Genomic DNA, 13,879 nt, shown 5'->3' with positions numbered 1-13,879 from the left:
TAAACCTCCTTGTTGCAGCCACAAAACATTCCACACACATCCATACAACTCCATTCACGCCAGAATTCATCCACCATCCCTAACTGCACCTATCCTTCACAAAACTCCATAGTTTCTGACCCCAAACCCCGCTAGCCGTGCCATACACCCATCCTAGACACTTTTCCACCATTCAACCTCATCCAAAACCATCCCAAACCATCTACCCCATTCATCCAGAAACTCACCATTCACGCCAGAAACTGAACTCCATCTTCAACAGCCCCATTCTACCACCATTCACCCAAATTTCTGCCACAAAACCACCCTAGCCGCACCACCCATCAACCCTAAACACTTCCATACGTCTTCCATCCATTCTACATCATTCAATTACCCAAGAAACCACCAACATCCAATCTGCCGCAAGCAAGGAAAGGGGACAGATTCACTCAATTGTTTGGCTCTTCATTCTGAGTTGTTGAACAATTTTAGGTGTATTCTATCTTATATTTCAATGTCTAATTCATGTAATCTGTGTTTTGCTTTGAGTATGATTGGCTAAATTCGTTTTGGCTAAGGGTGTATTCAAAACCATGATTATATATGTGAAATAAGTTGATTACTTTCAGTTATCGTTGCATAAGTCGTGAATACAATTTGCTTAACCGTTTGATTTAGAACTTATTCTTGTATGTTGATTGAGAGTGCACGCTTAATTTGCATGCTTGAATTTGGTGCTAGGATATAAGTTTGTTTCACCTAATCGTTATGAATTTATATTCGCAAGTAGTGAAGGTCGCTAGTCACGATCGTGTTAAGTAGATTCCTGGCAAGAGTATCATGCTTTTCATAGTTACAAATGCCTTGTCGATGCTTATGATTTCCAAAGAACGTAATGATTCTAACTTGTGTCTTTATCATGCTGTTCATATAGAGAACTTGTTAGGAATAATTTGTTTGCGATGCATATTCATCCAATTCAATGATTCTAGGGAAATCTGAAGGTTAATTTAAGCGGACCTAATTAACTTGGAGTGTCGAGGTTCACAACTTATTGAATTGATAACTGGAAATTGATTTACGTTGCATATATTTCATGTGTGGAGAAGAACCCCTTAGCTCTTCCATCATTCATTAATTCATCACAATTTTGTCTACTGTTTTCTTTACAATCTGCCATTTAATTTAAATTCGTCCAAAATCAGCCCCACTTTATTTCTTTGAGTTATATTAGTTAGAACTTGTCTTAGATTATGTTTTTAAGTGTTTTAGGTCATTAGAAAACCAAAATTCGTCCAAGTTTGCATTAGAGTCCCAAAACTGCCCAGAAAGTGTTTTAAGGCAGTTTTGAGTGTTTTTGGTGCTGTTTTGAGTCTTTTGATTTGTTTTAGTGTTTTAGAGTTTAGTTTTCCATTCTTTGAGTCTAGTTGAGTGTTTTAAACCTAGTTTTACATATTTGAGTCAGTTTAGAGTGTTTTAGCAATCCCTCCTAATCCCCGGTTTAAGAACGATCCCTACTTATCCATACTACAATTGTCAACAAGAGGGTTTAATTTGTGTGTTTAGTTATTTTACGCATCAAGGTGCGGCATAGGTCCAAGAGGCAAAGATGGGTCATCCAAAAGCCCAAAGCCAAGAATAGAAACTCTCGAAAATGGAAACCTCCAAGAATAGAAACTTCCAACTTTAGAAACTTTAGTTGCCAATTCCGACTTCTTTGTTCTTTACTTTCATTTCTTCATTTCTTAAGCTCCCTCGACCTTCAAACTCGTCCATTCCTTGTTCCAAGCATGTACTTTTCAATCCAAGCTCACTTTTGCTCTAAAATGCTCCATTTTGCCATCTTTTATGTCATATGCCCTTTGAACCTGAAAACACATGAAAGTAGCTCAAAAGACTACTTTAACTAAGAAAACATAACGAAAATGCATAAGAACTAGCTAACTAAGGCGCATAAATATGCTCCTATCATGGGCTAAAACCCTAATTCTTTGTGGATATTCAACCTTTGCCGCACCTAAACCCTAGCCCATGGCCAAATCTGATCTCCCTAACCCTATGCCGCACCTAGGGTTTTAAATATCTGATTTCCTTGCCTTGCAAGGCATTCTAGAAGCCTAAACCCTAGCCCACTAAACCAGCCGAACCCTAGGCCTTTTCCCTTGCAAATTCTGATTGTTTTAACCTATTTTCTGGTGGATTTGGGTTTCTAGAAACCCTAATCTGATTGCTAGGGTTTTTAAGTGCCTATATATACTCTTTTAAACCTCTTGGCCGAACACACAACCTTCCATATCATCCATTCATTCCAGAAAATCATTCTAAACCCTTGCCGCAACCACCAATCCCATTCTCCCTAGTTCTAAGTCCTTGCCGTGCCTCCCTAGTCCTTTTAACCCTTCTACCCGCTTCCATAACCATCCATCCACCACAGCCGTGCCTTCCCACCACCATCACCACCTTGTGCAGCCACCAAAGGAGGAGAAAGAAGGAGTGCCGTGCAGTCCAAAGGAGGAAGACACCTTGCACATGCAATCTGCCATTAGTGGAGTGTTTGGAGTTCTTTCTTTCTTTGTTTCTGTTTTCATGTTTAATTCAAATTGTTGTTCAATTATGTTAGACATGTGGAACTAATTTCTTTTTAGTTAGAGGTGAATTTGAAGCCATGGACATATGTGTTATATGATTTGATTTCTTCCAATTATGATTTCAGAAATTGTGAATGTGATTTACTTATCTATTTGATTGATAACTTGTTTATGTATGTGGGTTGACGGTCGACACTTAATTTGCATGCCTAAACTTGATGCTAGGGTATAAGGGAATTTCACCTAATCGTTATTAACTTGTATTCATAAGTAGTGAAAGTCGCTAGTCACGATTGTGTTAAGTAAATCCTAGGCAAGAGTAACATGCGTATCCCATAGTTATGAATGCCTCGTCAATGCTTATGATTTCCATTAAACTTAATGATCTTTGATATGTGTCTCTATCATGCGTATTCCATAGTTAGGGTCCTTGATAAGAATAATTTGATTGTAATGCGTATTCCATTCAATTCAATGAATCTAGGGAAATCTGAGAATTAATTGGTGCAACCTAGTTAATTTGGGGCATTGTCATTCATGGTTTGTTGAAAGAGTAATTGGAGATCGAGTTGTATGCATATGTTCATGTGTGGATAAGGAACCCTCTAACTAGCTTCTCACCATTCTATTTAATCACAATCTGTTTTGCTTTACATTTGTTTTTTAAAGTTTGAGTTTTAAAGTTTTAAAGTTTTAATTTCGTCAAATTCATGCATGCAAATTAAGTGTCGACCCTCAACCAACACACACAAATCAGTTTTAATTCTTGTAGATAAGCATATTGAATTCATAATTCATGAAACACAATTAGAAGTAATCAAATCATATAGCAGGCATAAACATGGTTTTGAATCCCCCCCTAGCCAAGGGGGGTTTAGTTCCTCATACTCACAACGCAAAGATAAATAAGTTTAAACATTAGAATCCAAAGAAAGAAAACACCTAGAATGCTCCAACTTGGCAGCTGATAGGAGCATATTTATGCGACTTTGTTATCTTGTTTTCTTGCATTTACGTTGTTAGTTATTGTTTATTATAGTGAGTTAAGCTAGTTTCGTGTGTTTGTAGGTTCATATGGCAATTGAAGCAAGAAAGTGCATTTTGGTGCATTTTAGAGCAAAACTGAGCTGGAATGTTGTGTATGCTAATGGAGCACATGAAATGGACGAGTTTGAAGGTCAAAGAAGCTAAGAAATGAAGAAATGAAAGTGAAGAACAAAGAATTCGGAATTGGAAACCAAAGTTTCTAATGTTGGAAGTTTCTATTCTTGGAGGTTTCCGTTTTTGTGAGTTTCTATTCTTGGCGCTGGGCTTTTGGATGACCTATCCTTACCTCTTGGACTTGAGCCGCACTTCCTAGCCCATTCTCTCTTAAATTCTGACTTATTAGGGCCTTTAGTTGTGGATTTGGGTTATACAAATCCCTGTCTAAAACTAAGTGGACCTAAGCCCTAATTCTTTGTGGATATTCACCCTATGCCGCACCTAAACCCTAGCCCATTTCCAAATCTGATCTCCCTAATCCTATGCCGCACCTAGGGTTTTAAATACCTGATTTCCTTGCCTTGCAAGGCATTCTAGAAGGCCCATCTCTAACCCTAATAAACCAGCCGAACCCTAGGCCTTTTCCCATGCAAAATCTGATTGTTTTAACCTATTTTCTGCTGGATTTGGGTTTCTAGAAACCCTAATCTGATTGCTAGGGTTTTTAGGTGCCTATATATACTCCTTTAAAGCCTTTGGCTGAATATACCACCTCCCATATCATCCATTCACTCCAGAAATTTACCCTAAGCCCTTTGCCGCAACCACCAACATCATTCTCCCTAGTTCTAAGTTCTTGCCGCAGCCTTCCACCCCCAAACTCCCATATTTCAGACTTCTACAACCCTAGCCGCACCTTTCCACCACCATCACCACCTCGTGCAGCCACCATTGAAGGAGAAAGAAGTAGTGCCGTGCAGTCCAAAGGAGGGAGAAACCTTGCACATGCAATCTGCCATTAGTGGAGTGTTTGGAGTTCTTTCTTCTCTTGTTTCTGTTTTCATGTTTAATTTAACTTGCTTTTCAATTATGTTAAACATGTGGAACTAATTTCTTTTTAGTTAGAGGCGAATTTGAAGCCGCGGACATATGTTGGTTATGATTTGATTTACTCCAGTTATGAATTCATGAACTTTAGATGTGGTTTACTTTTCTGTTTTGATTAAGAACTTGTTTATGTATGTGGGTTGAGGGTCGACACTTAATTTGCATGCCTAAACTTGATGCTAGGATATAAGGGAATTTCACCTAATCGTTATGAACTTATATTCATGAGTAGTAAAGATCACTAGTCACGATTGTGTTTAAGTAAACCCTAGGTTGGATTAACATGCGTATTCCATAGTTATGAATGCCTAGTCGATGTTTATGATTTCCGTTGAACTTAATGATCTTTGTTGAATGTCTCTATCATGCGTATTCCATAGTTAGGGGCTTCGATGAGGAATAATTTGGTTGTAATGCGTATCCCATTCAATCCAATGAATCTAGGGAAATCTGAAAGTTAATTTAAGCGAACCTAATTAACTTGTCATTCATTGTTTGTTGAAGTCACAACTGGGAATCAAATTTTATGCATATGTTCATGTGTGGATAAGGAACCCTCTAACTAGTTTCTCATCATTCTATTTCATCACAATATGTTTTGCTTTAAGTTTGTTTTCAAAGTTTAAGTTTTAAAGTTTTAAGTTCGTAAAAATCAATCCCCCATTTATTTTAAAGTGTTAGATTAGTTAGAAATCAATTTAGTTTGTGTTTTTAAGTGTCTTGAGTCAAGTTTTAGTCCAATTTCGTCCAAATTAGTGTAGGTACTCAAAACTGCCCAGAAAGTGGTTTTAAGGCAGTTTTGAGTCTTTTAGTTGCTGTTTTGAGTTTTTTGTTGATTTAAGTGTTTGAAACTTTAGTTTTGCATTAATTGAGTCTAGTTTAGTGTTCTACATTATGTTTTTATGTTCTTGAGTCAGTTTTACATTGATTAGCATCCCTAGTTAATCCCCGGTTAGAACGATCCCTATTTGCTCATATACTACAATTGTCATCCATAGGGTTTAATTTGTGTGTCAATTTAATTCTCACATCAAATTTTGGCGCCGTTGCCGGGGATTAACAAAATTGCTAATCCCTTGTGTTTTTGCCGTGTGTCTTGATTTAATTTACCTAGTTTTCTGATTTTGTTTTGTTTTCTTGGTTTAGGTACTAGTGCATGATGCGGAGTTCTCAAACTGTGCATGCAAATATCTTGGACTTTAACGACGATTTTGAACGTGATTTGAGAAGAAAGAGGAGGCATCCCGAACCTAGTGAACCTAGTTCAAGTTCAGAGGCCGAATCTGAGTTTGAAGAAGTGGAAGAAGAAGTTATGGCCGCGGACAATCGGACCATTAAAGAGCTTTCGGCCTTGGGGTTGACCAATGCCGCACCATTATGCATTCAATACCCCGCGGCTGCCCAAGGCAAGACCGACGAATTCGAGTTGAAGTCAAGCTTGTTGCACCACATTCCGAAATACCATGGGCTTTCCATGGAAGATCCCAACAAGCATCTCAAGGAGTTCGAGGTTGTTTGTTCGAGCATGACACCCATCAATGTTGACGGGAGTATTCTGATGATGAAGGCCTTTCCATTCTCACTTTTGGAAAAGGCGAAAGATTGGCTTTACGAGTTAGCACCCGGAACGGTTACATCTTGGGATAGTATGAAAAGAGCTTTCTTGGAGAAGTTTTTCCCAACTTCAAGAGTCATTCTCTTGAGGAAACGGATTAGTGGCATCCAACAAAACCCAGGTGAATCGTTTCCTTCTTATTATGAACGTTTTAAATCACTTGTTGCTTCTTGTCCACAACATCAAATGAAGGAGGAGCTACTCATTCAATATTTCTACGAAGGACTCCTTCCCATGGAACGCCAAATGCTTGATGCCTCGGCGAGGGGTGCGTTGGTGGATAAAACTCCGGGGGCTGCAGAAGTTCTAATTGCCAACCGAGCACATAATGCACAACAATACGAAGGTGTTGGACAAAGAGACCCCCCACGGCCACAAGTGAATGAGGTAAGTTCTATGCCCGAGATTCAATCCCAATTAGCTAACCTTACTTCTATTGTTTCTCAGTTGGCCGAGGGAATGAAGATTCATGGACCAAGTGTGTGTGGCGTGTGTTCTATGCAAGGACATGCCAACGATCAATGCCCTCAATTGATTGAGAATGGGGGTTGGGAATCTGCCAATGCCGTGGGTTTTGGGAACCAAAATCAACCCCGCCATGATCCATACTCTAATTCCTACAATCTGGGGTGGAGGGACCATCCGAATTTCAAATGGCGGGATCCTCAACAACCCCAACAACAAGGAGGATTTAGGCAGCAACCACCGGGCTTTTATACAAAGCCATTCGTCCCCAATCAAAACCAAGTGCAAACCGCCCCACCAACCTAAGGTACGTCTTTGGATAATGATCAAGTTGTTAAGTTACTTACTACTTTGACGCAGGAAGTACAAACTCAAAATAAGGAGAGACAAATCCAAGACAAACGGGTGGACAACTTGGAGAAGCAGATGGGTCAAATTGCAGAGTTTATGGGGCAAATTAGAGAACAAGGCAGATTGCCTAGTTCAACCGTTGTGAACCCGAAGGGAGGATTTGAAACCGCTAAGGCCATCATGTTGAGAAGTGGTAAACAGGTTGGAGCGGACTCAAATACATCCAAATCAAGTCAAGACGAGGAGGACAAGTTGATGCAAGAGGAGGCACAAAGAGCAAAACCCACGGCCAAGGATGACCAATCCTTGCTGCCACCCTCTAACCCTCCTAAATCGTCCTCAACCACCAAGGTAAGTCCCAATTCAACTTTTTCTAGTTCTATTCCACTAAATGTGCCCTTCCCTGGCAGGTTTAGGCAATCAAAGAAGGAAGAGGCCGAGAAGGACATTCTAGAGACCTTTCGGAAAGTTCAAGTCAATATCCCGCTCCTTGATGCGATTAAGCAAGTCCCGAGGTATGCTAAGTTCTTAAAAGAACTTTGTACAACAAGGAGAAGGATTTCGAACAAAGAGGTGGTTCAAGTAAGTGAAAATGTCTCTGCTGTGTTACAAAGGAAATTACCCCCTAAATGCAAAGATCCAGGTAGTTTTACAATTCCATGCGTTATTGGTAATACTAAGTTTGAACAATGCATGTTAGACTTAGGGGCTTCGATTAATGTTATGCCATACTCTATTTATGCATCTATGAACTTAGGTGAGCTTAAAAATGATGGTGTGATGACATGAGTATGAGAACTCTTCGTTGATCGCGTTCAGTGAACTCATTCTCTACTGAGCACCTACGTACTTGTCTTGATGTCACACACACCAATGACTCGAGACTAGTCACTCTCCCTGAGAGAAGACATAGCACGTACCGATCTTGACGGACTGTCAATGCCCAATTGACAATCCTATGATCAGGAACATTTAGGATGTGTCTACGAAAGAATGGTCTCATGAATCTAACTTCATTAGATTACATTCTTCCAATCACATATTCCTTGGACTTTATCGTTTAAGCATATAACATTTATATGAGACGGCTCAAACAATAATCTTTGCCCTTTATAGTTAAACTAGATTAGTTTAACATGTAAAATGTCCGTAAAGTATCATCATATGATTGGCTTTAGGGCACATTTCCAACATGAATTTGATGCTAGGATATAAGGGAATTTCAATTAATTGTTATGAACTTATATTCACAAGTAGTAAAGGTTGTTGATCACAATCGTGTTAAGTAAATTCTTGGCATAAGTTTCATGCAATTCATAGTAACAAGTGCCTCGTCAATGCTTATGGTTTTTATAGAACTTAATGATTCTTGCATGTGTCTCTATTATGCGCTTGCATGTAGGGAACTTGTGGGGAATGCTTTGCGTTGTCGTATGCAATTCATCCAATTCAATAACTTAAGGAAAATCTGAGGGTTAATTTAAGCGAACCTAATTAACTTGGGGCATTGAGAATTCATGGTTTATTGAGAAGCAATTGGAAATCGTTTTGTATGCAAGTGTGACATGTGTGGAGAAGAACCCCTTAGCTAGCCTTCCATCCATTCACTTTAACCAATTTCGTTTTAAAATCTGTTTAGTTTAGTTTACTTGTTTTGTTTTTAAATTCGTCCAAAATCAATCCCCCTTTACTTGGTTGAGTCATATTAGTTAAAAATCAATTTAGTTTGTGTTTTTAAGTGTCTTGAGTCAAGTTATAACCAATTTTCGTCCAAATTCTTCCTTGGTGTCAAAAAAACTGCCCAGAATGTGTTTTTAAGGCAGTTTTGAGTGTTTGTTTGCTGTTTTGAGTCTTTTGGTTTGTTTTGGTGTTTCAAAGTTTAGTTTTGCATTCTTTGAGTCTAGTTTAGTGTTTTAAACTTGTTTTTACGTATTTGAGTCAGTTTTCAAGTGATTTAGCAATCCCTCCTAATCCCCGGCCTAGAACGATCCCTACTTACATACTTTGCTATAATTGATAACAAGAGGGTTAATTTGAGTGCTAGTTAATTTGAGTACTAGTTTATGACTCGGAGTTCTCATCCGATTCGTGAACACATCTTGAACTTTGACGACGATTTTGAGCGAGAGTTGAGACGAAAGAGTGATAGGAGCATATTTATGCGTCTTTGTTAGCTAGTTCTTATGCATTTTCGTTATGTTTTCTTAGTTTAAGTAGTCTTTTAAGCTAGTTTTATGTGTTTTCAGGTTTTAAGGGCATATTACATAAAATGATGCAATTTGGAGCAAAATTGGAGCTTGGAATGAATAGCACAAGCTTGGAACAAAAGGTTTGGATGAAATTGAAGATTTGAAGATTTGAGGATTCCTAGTCCAAGGAGGAGTCCTAATTGAAGAAGGATTCCTAATCAACGAGGGATTCCTAGTTGAAGATGGATTCTGAGAAGAATGAAGATTCCTACTCAAACGAGGTTTCCTACTTGAAGTAGGAAAGCTAAGCCTAAAAGTTTCCACTTCGGGTTGATCTTTCCTAAACCTAAATGGCCTTGAGTTTAAGCAATCTTAGAAGGTTCCTAAGCGTTGAAAGACACGAAGAGGGGTTCTAGAATGTTTTCTCATCCTTGTCGTGGGTTAGGGCCTATTTCTTCTTGGTTTGGGCTTTCTAGAAGCCCTATCTGCATCCCCTAAACCTGCCGCACCTTTCCCCTTTCTAGAAACCCTTTGCCTTGCCTTGCAAGGCATTCTAGAAGGCCCATCCTTTACTCTATCCATCCAGCCGCACCCTAGGCCTTTTCCCATTCAAAATCTGATTGCTTTAACCTATTTTCTGATGGATTTGGTTTCTAGAAGCCCTAATCTGATTGCCCTAGGGTTTTGGGTGCCTATATATACTCATTAACTCCCTTGGCCGAAATTACCACCTCCCATATTCATAAATCACACCAGAAATTCACCCTTGTGCTCTGCTGCAACCTTCTACCACCATTCTCCCAAATCTCTGCCAAAAACAACCCCTTGCCGCACCACCTATCAACCCTAAACCCTTCTATACCATTCCCCATCCATTCTACACCACAAATACCACCCAAAACCTGTCCACAAACTCTCTGCCGCAGCAAGGAGGAAGGAGGAATCGTGGATGCACCTACTGCGAAGTAGTAGCATTTTAGGTGTTCTCTTTTTTTGGATTGTAATGTCTAAATTTATGTATCTTTGCTTTGCGAGTATGAGGAACTAAACCCCCTTGGCTAGGGGGGGATTCGAAACCATGTTTATGCTTGCTATATGATTTGATTACTTCTAATTGCGTTTCATAAGTTGTGGATTCAATTTGCTTATCTATTTGAATTAAACTGATTTGTGTGTGTTGGTTGAGAGTGCACGCTTAATTGTCATGCATAAATCTAATGCTAGAATATAAGGAAATTTCACCTAATCGTTATGAACTTATATTCACAAGTAGTAAAAGTTGTTGATCACAATTGTGTTAAGTAAATTCTTGGCATAAGTTTCATGCGCTTTCATAGTTACGAGTGCCTCGTCAATACTTATGATTTCCATTGAACGTAATGATCTTTGATTGTATCTTTATTATGCGCTTTCATATAGAGAACTTTTGAGGAATAATTTGATTGCGATGCGCTTTTTCCATCCAATTCATTGACATAAGGGGAAATCTGAAAGTTAATTTAAGTGGACCTAATTAATTTGGAGTGTTGAGTATTCATGGTTTATTGAATTGCAATTAGAAATCGTTTTGTATGCAAGTGTGACATGTGTGGAGAAAAACCCCTTAGCTAGTTTTCCATCCCTTCAATTCAACCAAATTCGTTTTAGAATCTGTTCAATTTACAAGTTTTCTTTTTGTTTGCAATTTTCGTCAAAACCAAATCCCCATTTATTTTAAAGTGTTAGATTAGTTAGAAATCAGTTTAGTTTGTGTTTTTAAGTGTCTTGAGTCAAGTTATAACCAATTTTCGTCCAAATTCTTCCTTGGTGTCAGAAACTGCCCAGAAAGTGTTTTCTATGCAGTTTTGAGCCTTTGTTTGCTGTTTTGAGTCTTTTGGTTTATTTTGGTGTTTTAAAGTTTAGTTTTGCATTCTTTGAGTCTAGTTTAGTGTTTTAACCTTGTTTTTAAGTATTTGAGTCAGTTTTCAAGTGATTTAGCAATCCCTCCTAATCCCCGGCCTAGAACGATCCCTACTTACATACTTTGCTACAATTGATAAAAAGAGGGTTTAATTTGTGTGCTTATATATTTCGCATCAAAGAGGAAGAATCCCGAACCTAGTGAATCAAGTTCAAATTCAGAAGCCGAAGTTGAGTTTGAAGAAGAGGAACCCACGGCAAGAGTGGGTGAAGTAGAGGCAGTCATGGCACAAGACAATCGTACAATCAAGGAGCTTCCGGCTTCGGGATTGGACAATGCCGCACCCCTATGCATCCAATACCCCGCAGCTGCCCAAGGAAAGACCGAAGAATTCGAGTTGAAGTCAAGTTTGCTACACCACATTCCAAAGTACCATGGGTTGTCCATGGAGGATCCTAACAAGCACTTGAAAGAATTCAAAGTGGTGTGTTCAAGCATGACCCCCATCAATGTTGATGGAAGTATTTTGAAGATGAAGGCCTTTCCCTTTTCTCTCTTAGAAAATGCGAAAGATTGGTTGTATGAATTAGCTCCCGGGACTGTCACATCTTGGGAGAGCATGAAGCGGGCCTTTTTGGAGAAGTTCTTCCCCACTTCTCGAGTCATCCTCCTACGAAAAAGGATAAGTGGAATTCAACAAGATGAAGGTGAATCTTTTCCTACTTATTATGAACGTTTTAAATCTCTTGTTGCTTCTTGTCCACAGCATCAAATGAAAGAAGAGCTTCTTCTACAATACTTCTACGAGGGGCTTTTACCAATCGAACGTCAAATGCTAGACGCCTCAGCAGGAGGAGCCTTGGTGGACAAGACCCCCACGGCAGCAAAGACTTTAATTGCCAATCGAGCGTTGAACGCTCAACAATACGAAGGTGTTGGGCAAAGGACAAACTGATGCGAAATAGATAAGCACACAAATTAAACCCTCTTTTTGTCAAATTGTAGCAAAGATGTAAGAAGGGATCGTTCTAAACCGGGGATTAGGAGGGATTGCTAAACACTTGAAAACTGACTCAATGATGTAAAAACAAAGTTAAAACACTAAACTAGACTCAAAGAATGTAAAATTAAAAGTTAAAACACCAAAACAAGGCAAAGGAACCAAAACAGCAAATAAACACTCAAAACTGCCTTAGAAGCACAATCTGGGCAGTTTTGAGTACTAACACAAATTTGGACGAATTTATGTTATAACTTGACTCAAAACACTAGAAAACATAAACTAACACACTTTCTAACTAATCTAAGACTCTAAAATAAAGGGGGATTTTGTTTTGACGAAAATTAAAATAAAGAAAACAGATTGGAAATAGGGCAGATTGTAAAAACGATTTTTGTGAAATAGATGGGTAGAAGGCTAGTTAGGGGCTCTTTCTCCACACATGACAAGTATGCAAACGACTCAATTTCCAGTTATTCCTTCGTTGAATTATGAATGACAATGCCCCAAATTAACCGTGACATCACTAGTTAATTCTCAAGTTTTCCTTGTGTTATTGGATTGGATGACATCATTCGACAACCCAAAGCATTCCTCAAAAGTTCCCTACATGACATCATAATAAAGATACAATCAAAGATCATTACGTTCAATGAAAACTATAAGCATTGACAAAGCACTTGCAACTATGACATCATGTCACTCATGTTAGGAATTGAACTTAACGCGATCGTGACTAGCGACCTTCACTACATATGAATATAAGTGTGTGACGATTATGTGAAACAACCTTATATTCTAGCAACATATTCATGCAAGCCAATTAAGTGTCGACCCCTAATTAACAAACACAAATAAGTTATTACTCGCACAGTTAAGCCAATTGCATTCACGATTCAAGAACTCATAACTGGAATTTCTTAAATCAACTTGCATACATAGTCATGGCTTCGAAATTACCCCTAACCAATAGGGGTTTAGCCACTCATGTTCGTAGCAAAACGAAAGGAAAAGAAATTAAACATTGAAAGCATAAAACGAATTACACCTAGAATGCACCAACGATGAAGCTTAAGCATCCAAGAGTCCTTCCTTCTTTCTCCTTGCTGCTGCACACGAATGGGTGAGTTTTGGGGGTTATGAATGGTGTAGAACGATGGGTTTATGACTGGGATAGGTGTATGGGACGGCTAGGGTGGTTTTGTGGCAGAAATTTGGGTGAATGGTGAAGGAATGGGGCTGTTGAAGATGGAGAATGGTTTCTGGCGTGAAGGATTATTTTCTGGATGAATGGCTCTGTTTGTGGCTGCACAAACAGGTTTATTTAAAGGGATTAGGAAATTAAAAACCCTAGGCTAATTAGGTAATCAGGAATTAAGTTTAAAGCTTCTAGAATTAAGGAAACAAATCAAAAAATTAAGGGAAAGGGCAAGGGAAATTCGGCTAGGGTTTAAAACACAAAAGGAAGGTGTTTTAAAGCATAAAAACAGGAAATAGGGAAGAGGAAATGCAAAGGGGGGTGCGGCAAGGGTTCAAAAGGGTTCTAGGCTTTTGTTTTGTGTCCTAAAATGCTTAGAAAGTCTTCATAATTGCTGAAACTTTTAGGGACAATTAGGAAAAATCAAACCAAAGTAGGAAACCTTGGCTTAACTTTCCTACTTCAAGTAGGAATCCTTGTTCTTCTAGGAATCCTCATGT

The sequence above is a fragment of the Malus domestica genome, chromosome 02 (genome assembly GCF_042453785.1).
Source record: "Malus domestica chromosome 02, GDT2T_hap1".
Classification (NCBI taxonomy): Eukaryota; Viridiplantae; Streptophyta; class Magnoliopsida; order Rosales; family Rosaceae; genus Malus; species Malus domestica.
Note: the sequence above shows the minus strand (reverse complement) of the source record.